General features: G+C 35.4%; 1 pseudogene; it reads left to right on the forward strand.

Moving 5' to 3' along the window:
- The first annotated feature begins 2,163 nt into the window (after positions 1-2,163).
- Positions 2,164-2,778, forward strand: LOC102472539 (stAR-related lipid transfer protein 4 pseudogene; annotated as a pseudogene).
- Positions 2,779-7,960: the final 5,182 nt, after the last annotated feature.

Below are 7,960 nucleotides of genomic sequence, written 5' to 3' on the forward strand. Positions count from 1 at the left end.
GAAAGATGGGATAGTATTTAACCTGTGTATTTTGTAATAGTAGTGTAACTATAATCTGTTATTTGATGTATTATTGGTGCAATTAGTCAGACTAATTTGATTGATTGTAACAAAACCCTTGATATCACTGACATTAATAATAAAATGAACAGGGACTTGAATCAAAACTGCTACAGATGTTCTTCCAAAGTGGTTAATTGGCCACCAGAACAGATTTAATTAATAATTGACTATTACATGTGATGAAACTATTGATACTCATTGTCAGATGCTTCAGGGAGGTGAAATAATTTGGAAAATTTTGTGTAATGATGAGCAATTCTGTGCTTGATAATTGAGCATATTAAAATATTTCCTTAAAACAACAGTAATAGTTCATTGAGTAATATAAATGGATCTTTGTGTTTATATTTCTTTGTTTCTGCTTTATGCAGTACATAACAAAAGTAAAAAGAGAAATGCCAAAGGCTGGCTCTGTGGTCCAGTGGGTAAGAAAGCCAAATCCCACATCAAGGCCCAGTGGTTTGAAAACCAGGTCAAGCATGTGGGCGTGTGTGCCCAAGGTCTCCACAGGATGAAGAAATAGAGAAGGAATTGTGCTGTTATCATAAACTATGGGGAGTGATGTCTCTCTCTCTCTCTCTCTGGAGAGAACATGCGCCCTTTGATAATGAAGGTAGTGATAAATCATGACTGATTTGCAAATAAGATGTGGCCTGGTGTCAGAGGGGTAAGTAAAATGAGTAAATTCAGTGTTAATCTCAAAGTTTTGTTTCCGAACTCCTTTAGATCAGTGCATGTAGCTCACATTCATTCATTTTTTTTACTCTCTCTCTATATATTTTTTTCTTTTTTTGGAGAGGATTTTGCTATAGGGCGCGTGTGCTCGCCAGAAAGACAGAGAGAGACAGAGAGATAGAAAGCAAGAAATCACCCCCCAGGGGGGATGGCCACGCCGCTATCCCTTCTCCTCCATTCTCCTCTTGGGATTTGGGCATGCACGCACACGCGCCCGGCGTGAGTTTAAGCCACAGGGTCCGGGACTCGAACTGTGGTTGACCACGTGGGAGTCCAGTGACATAGCCATTACGCTAACTGCTTGTCCCGTACTCTATATATTTTTTACTGTGTGTAAATATCACAAATTGTCATCGTCCATTATTATACTATATGTAGAACTAGTATCCAGTTTTATTTGTTTGAGTCAGCTTACCAAGATGAGTTCTGAATCCAGAGAACAGGACTCTTGTTTTTTACTAGCTAAGTCATCTTAAAAAGTGAATGGATCTTTCATCACTAAAAATGGCCTGGTCTGTTATAAATCCTCTAAAATATGTCCTTTGTAAGACTGTATTGAGCATTAAATGAATTCACAGAGAAGAGAAGCTCAAAAATTGTAGTAGGGGTTATTAGCATTTTACAATCAGGGACAGACATGCTGTGTACTTCTTTTATATATGTTTCCTATGGAATAGTCTTTCTAGCATATACGCCATAGAATAGAAATGTTTGATCATAAGATATATGTGTGCGTTATTTCCTTGCGATCTTTTTGATTTTTATTTTAAAACTGTCTATTTTGGGGACAGGAGATGGATAAGTGGTTATTTATTTATTTGTTTGTTTGTTTTCAAGAGAGATTTTTGTCGCCCAAGAGACTGAGAAACAAAAAGCAAGAAATCACACCTGGGGGGATGACCACATTGCAATCCCTTCTCTTTCTCTCTCCTCTCAGTATCTTGGGCATGCACACACACACCCAGCATGAGTTTTAAGTTGCTGGGTCTAGGACTCAAACCTCAGTCTACTATGTTGTGTGCATAAGTAACCATTATGCCATCTGCTGGTCCCCAGACCTTTTATACTTATTAGTTTTGCACTCACAGGAATTGTAATAGTGAGACATTTGCTTGTTTTATTCACTTTTAGTTTGTTAGTTTTTCCATTCTGGTAAATAATTATGTGAACAATATCTTTGTGTGTAAAACACGTATGATTTTTTAAACATTTGCTTATTCCTTCATTTAATTTCAATGTCGTATTAGGTGTCTGTTACGGGTTAAGCTCTGGAATCCTGCCTTGAGAAAATAGTATGTACAGATCTAGTCGTGGATGGAAAGAACAAGACAGTAAAGAAACTTTTATCAAGAGGCTGACCAGTCCATGTCAGAAATAAAAATGGAAGGCCTGCCTGATCTCTGCTTTTGCGACTAAACTTAAAAAACACTCTCATTCAGTACCACAGCCTTGAAGATGGTTAAGTGGCGAGTTGCTAAGAAAACAAAAGATGTAACAGTTTGAAGAAAACCCTCAGAAGAATTTAATGGACATGTCTATTAAGCTCAAGGTGTTACAGATACATTGTCACTAGTACAACAGATAAATACACCCAGGACCATGATGCTTGTATTGGGACCACTTGATGACTTCATTGGATATTTTGGAGCATTTCAAAGAGAATTGCTATGTGATGAGTTACAGGACCGCTGGTCAGCTTTGGAATGTCATTTCTTCCAGAGAGTTTGTTGATCTCTCTACACTGTGGGCTATGAACAAGGGCTTTTATCCAGTGGTGTAAGTCTTGATGGGAGTGAAGAGACCAGAACTTGTTCATGGATATTACCATCCCTGTGGTTGGTTTTGTGTTCTACTTCAAGATCATCCAAGCCAGAGTCTTTTGATAGGCTATATTTAGACAGATCCACATGGATGATTGCTCAGTCTGCAGTAGACACAGCCATGGCCAGTGCTTTAACCAGTTTCTAAAGTGATTTATGAAAAGCCTTGATATATTCAGACTTCTAGTGCTATGATCTCCTTAATCAACTTTTCTTTAGCTGTGTGGCCTGTAAAAATCATCCATTTATCTCTTCTGAAGAGCCTCTAGAAAAATCTGAGATTTTTCTTTTTGATTTAGTAGCATATTTTTATTCCTAAAGTATGAGATGGCATTTTAATTTTCTTAAATAGATGTTTGCACATTGTTTGGTTTGTCACTAAGTCTAGAGATAGACTAAAACAGAAATCACAAAGAAGTAAAGTTCTTGACTCAAACTCAAGAAATTGAGAGTATGAAAATGTTGGGTGCTTGGAAGTTAGAAAAAGCACAAGTATTATGCTGTTTGGTTAAAATCACCTATTTTAGAGCTTTATGAATATCTTGTGAAATGTGAAGTTAAATGTTAATGCTTTGCTTTTGGTGTGTTGTTACGAGTTTGCCAATATTTTGGACGGTCAAAAAAAATCCTTCTCTATAGTTTATAAATATTAGCTTCATTGTCAATTGATTTATGCTACTTTTAAGCATGGAAAAGGCCAACAATGACAGAAGAATAAATATCATAGTAACTGCAGGTACAATTCATAGACAATTTAGTTTTGCTATCTAGATAGCATTCTTTTCTGGATATCTTTAAAAAAACGCTTGTGTCTTTATGTGCATTTATTTTAGGAGTCCCCAACACATTTATGCCTGGCTATAATAGTACAAAAAAATGCCAAATGTGCTCTGGGGACACCACATTGATTGACCAGGATTCTGAGTTGTGTGAAACATTGGTCATGTCACGTAATTATAAATAGTGTCATCTTTCTAGAAAGTCCAGTTTAAAAATGTTCTGGACATGTTTCAGTCTTGAAAGTATAACTGAACTCATAAAGTGTCATAGACTAAAAATAAAAAGAAGCATATATCAACCTTACCTTGTTGTGTTTTGGTTTGTTTTTACTGTGCAGTGCATGTGCTTTCAAGAGAGACAGAGAGAGGGAAAGTGAGAAATTACCCCCTAGGGGAATGGCCACACGGCAATCCCTTCTCCATTCTTCTCTTCGAATTTTGGCCACTAGCATGATTTTCAACCCCCTAGATCCAGGACTCAAACCAGGCAGTTGGCTATGTGGGAGTCCAGTGCCTTAAATACTATACCACCTGCTGGCCCCAACATTACTCTTTTCTTTTTTAGAAATGTGTTCATGTTATAAATTTCAACTTCTAAATAAATATATTAACATTTAACCTAATTTCAGCTTCTTAGCTATAAAGAGAAACTGATTTGACAAAGTCGGTGTTGTGATAGCCGTGCCATCCTCCCACAATTATGAATGATTTGCATTTCATGTAAGTGATGGAATATTTCATGAAAGGGATTCTCTGAATGGCAGCTCTAATATCAGTGTGTTTCTCTTCCTCTCCCTTATCAACATTCAAACGTCTTCTTTACAAACATGTATTGAGACTTATTTTGAGTTGAGCCTTAGGTAGTTCTTTCAGACTAAACACTCTGGGACCTGGAAATTGAAACGTCAATTTTAAGTAATTGAACATCAAATTGACAGGAAAATAAAAAGACAAGTGAATTCACGTTTGCGGGATTTCAAAAGGACATTTTCAATAAATATACATTTCTCAAACATGTTTTCCTGCTGTAAAAGATATTCTACTTTTATTTTCAAACCATATTTAACACGTGTATATATTCTGTTTTTTAATGATAAAAATTATGCCAAAGCTGAATTACTCTATAGAACCTTCCATAAAAGAAAACTTTGAATATCTGTGCAGATTTCTTTCTATTGCAGTTACTCTAGTAGAAGACACTATACGTTTACATTTTGATAACATTTTCAGTCCAATCCAGTTTGCCAGGATGATCTTCAGTTTTAATTTTCCATGTGTTGTTCAAGTTATCTAGGAGAAGTAAGTATGATACTTAAACATAATATAAGCAGATTTTAAAATTTTTAATTTGATGTGGGTATCTTCAATTTACCTTGAAATATAGAAGCTTAATACTATGTACAGTATTTATTAAATAAGTCAAAATGCCTGAGTAACAAAGTGTTTATTATAGTAACTTGTAGGAATTTATTTGTCGAAATGTCTGTCTATAAAATGAAAATGACGCTTTTCTAGATTAGCCAATAATTCTACAATTTACAAAAGCAATAACCTAAAAGCATACCAAACCAAATCCTGTCTTTATAGTGATGTCCAATTCTGATTTCAAGAGCAACAATATAGTCTTTTCATTGAACATTCCAAATTGTTCACTTTTTCTCTCTAAAGCAGGTTTTCCTATGCTTTGCTTTTCCCTCCCTGCTGCCCTTCCTCTTTCCTTCCTTCCTCCTTTTCTCCCTTTCTCTTTGTCACACTCTTTTTCTCTTTCCTTCTTGGTAGAGTTCTTATTTTAAATGCATCTTTTTTTTTCTTTTTTTCAAGTTAACAGATAAAAACTGTGTATTTAAGGGGTAGTAATGATTATTTGAAAAATGTATACATTATTGAATGGTTCAATCTAGCTGATTAACATATACATTGTTGTACTTAGTTATCATATTTGTAGTGATAACATCCACTTTCTTAGCACTATTTTTGGGGGGAGAGAGAATTTTGTTACAGGGTGTATATGCTCAAGAGAGAGATAGAGACAGAGAGACAAAAAATGAGAAATCACTCCACAGAGGAGTTGACCATGCCACAATCCCTTTCATCCATTCTCAACTTGGGATTTTGGGAATTCATGCCTGTCCTGCATGTGTTTCAAATACTGAATCCAGGACTCAGATCACAGTTATCTATGTGGGAGTCCAGCACCTTAACCACTGTGCAACCTGCTGGCTCTCTTCTTAGCACTTTTTAAAAACACAGAACATTGACATTAGTTAAAGTCACCATGGTGTACAAGAAATCCCTTGAACTGATTCCTCCTATCTGATGTAAATTTTAATCTTTTGACCAGCAATACCCCAACCACCCTCCATTTGCAACTGGTAGCCATGACTCTACTCTCCACCTCTATGAAATCAATGTTTTTAGGTTCCAAATATGAGAGGAATCATGTGCAATATCGTCTTTCTGTGTGTGGATTGTTTCACTTAACATAATACCCTCCAGGTTCATCCATTCTGTCACAAATTGCAGCATCACAATCTTTTTTCATATCTGAGTAGTATTTCATTGTGCGCATATACCACATCTGCTGTCTATTCTTCTGTTGATGAATATTTGGTTGATTCCATTTATCGCCTAGTGCTGCAGTAAACACAGGAGTGGTCACAAGAGAATGGAGCATACATTTGTATTCATTTCTTCCAAATATCAGTGTAAAAATTTATAAAAATGGAAACATAGTTATTTATGCCACAGCCAGTCACTAATGCTATGCCAAATAGCATATACTGTTACCTGTACCTAGTGAGACTATGTACAGTGTACACCTCCCATAGGAAATGGTTATGCTGCCATCCCAACTACTGGATTTACTCCTCCTTTCAGGATTTTGGGCACATGCACACACGGGCCCAGCATGTTTTCAATGCCAGTTCCAGGACTCAAACCTCACAGTTAGCCATATGGTCCAGCCACCTCAACTATCATGTTACCAGTTGCCTCACATTAATGCATTCTTAAACATATTCAGTTCAACTTAGGTTTCTCTGGAAATTTTGATTTACATTTCACAAAGGAAGAACTGCCTAAATGTCTTCCACATTTAGCCAAAATGGTTGGGTGGATTTTAAAGAAACATGACAAGACCAGAAAAATGCCAGAGGAATTCAGTTGTTAATGTATTTCATGTCCTATATACTAATTTTTGCTTTGAAGTCTTGGATATAGTCTATGCATGGTCCACAGGCTTTTAGTCCAAGACACTTAATATGTGATAAATAGCTATGATGTGTGTGTGCACGTGTGTGAGTGTGGCTTGTGTGTGTCTCATAACAGCAATTCTAATAGTGTAGATGTATTTAACACTCCCCTTTCTCTAGACAGCAAAATTATTTTCAAGAATGATTCTATAATAATAAGTTGTATGTGCTACCTTTATGTATTAATTTAAAAGCAGTTCAAATATTCAGGAATTGTTGAAATTGCACTGAAAATATAGTTTAAGTGTTTTGGAGCAAGATTCAAAGCCAAATCATTTCTTCAAAAGAAGCTCTTTGACTCATACAAATTTACTTCTTTCTCCTAGAAAAGCTCTTGTCGTTGAAAATAAATTGAATTATGAACTCTATGAAGATATAAATCTAATGGTACTAGGCTCCTAATGACTTCAAATGAAAAGACATTGGGAGTATGTTTGTTCCCACAGTAATTAAAACCAGTTCCAAGGAGATATGCTTTCACCATCCTTTAGAAATAGCTGGGATACCTTACATTATTTTTCATAGGACTTGACTGGACCCCATGTTACACATCCTACTTAGAAAAATGTTATAAGTTTTGAGAAAAAAATAGAAAATTAATATAGTAGAAAATGGATACATAGGCCCATAACCATTCTTATGTTTCTAGTTTTGGTATTTGTTGAGTGAATAAACAAATGAATGGATAAATGAATTAATTTCCATGTGTTTCTTAATAATGCACATCTAAAAGCTATAATCTCCAACTGTAGTCATAAACCTTGATTATGAGCTTAAAAAGAGAATATCTATGTCATTAAACTTCCTAGTTAGCAAAAATAAGCCATCTATATGTTGTTAATTATTTTACAAAGCAAATTCATGCAGGTGACCTTTGAATGATCTTAGGAGATACTTTTAAGTTTTTAATATTACACTATTATAAATTTGTTCAAATCTTTAGATTCTAAATTTAAACTTTATTATTATTATTATTATTTAAGGTTTTTTTGCTATAGGGTGCTTATGCTCATTAGAGATAGAAAGAGGGAAACTGAGAAATCATCCCCTAGAGGTAATGGACATGCTGCAATTCCTTCTCTCCTCTCAAGGTTTTGGGTATTCATGCACACGTGCTAGAGTGACTCTCAAATTGCTGGTCCAGGACTTGAACTATAATTAGCCATGTGAGATTGCAGCTCCTTATACACCCCACCACCTGCTGACCCCAGCTTTTTAAAAAAACTAATAAAAATAAGTTTAGAGGATGCCCTAAACACACCATTTTTTCAGAAAATTTGATAAAATATGCTTAGATTTTATTTTGTAAATC

The sequence above is a fragment of the Tupaia chinensis genome, unplaced genomic scaffold (genome assembly GCF_000334495.1).
Source record: "Tupaia chinensis unplaced genomic scaffold, TupChi_1.0 Scaffold000282_1, whole genome shotgun sequence".
NCBI lineage: Eukaryota > Metazoa > Chordata > Mammalia > Scandentia > Tupaiidae > Tupaia > Tupaia belangeri.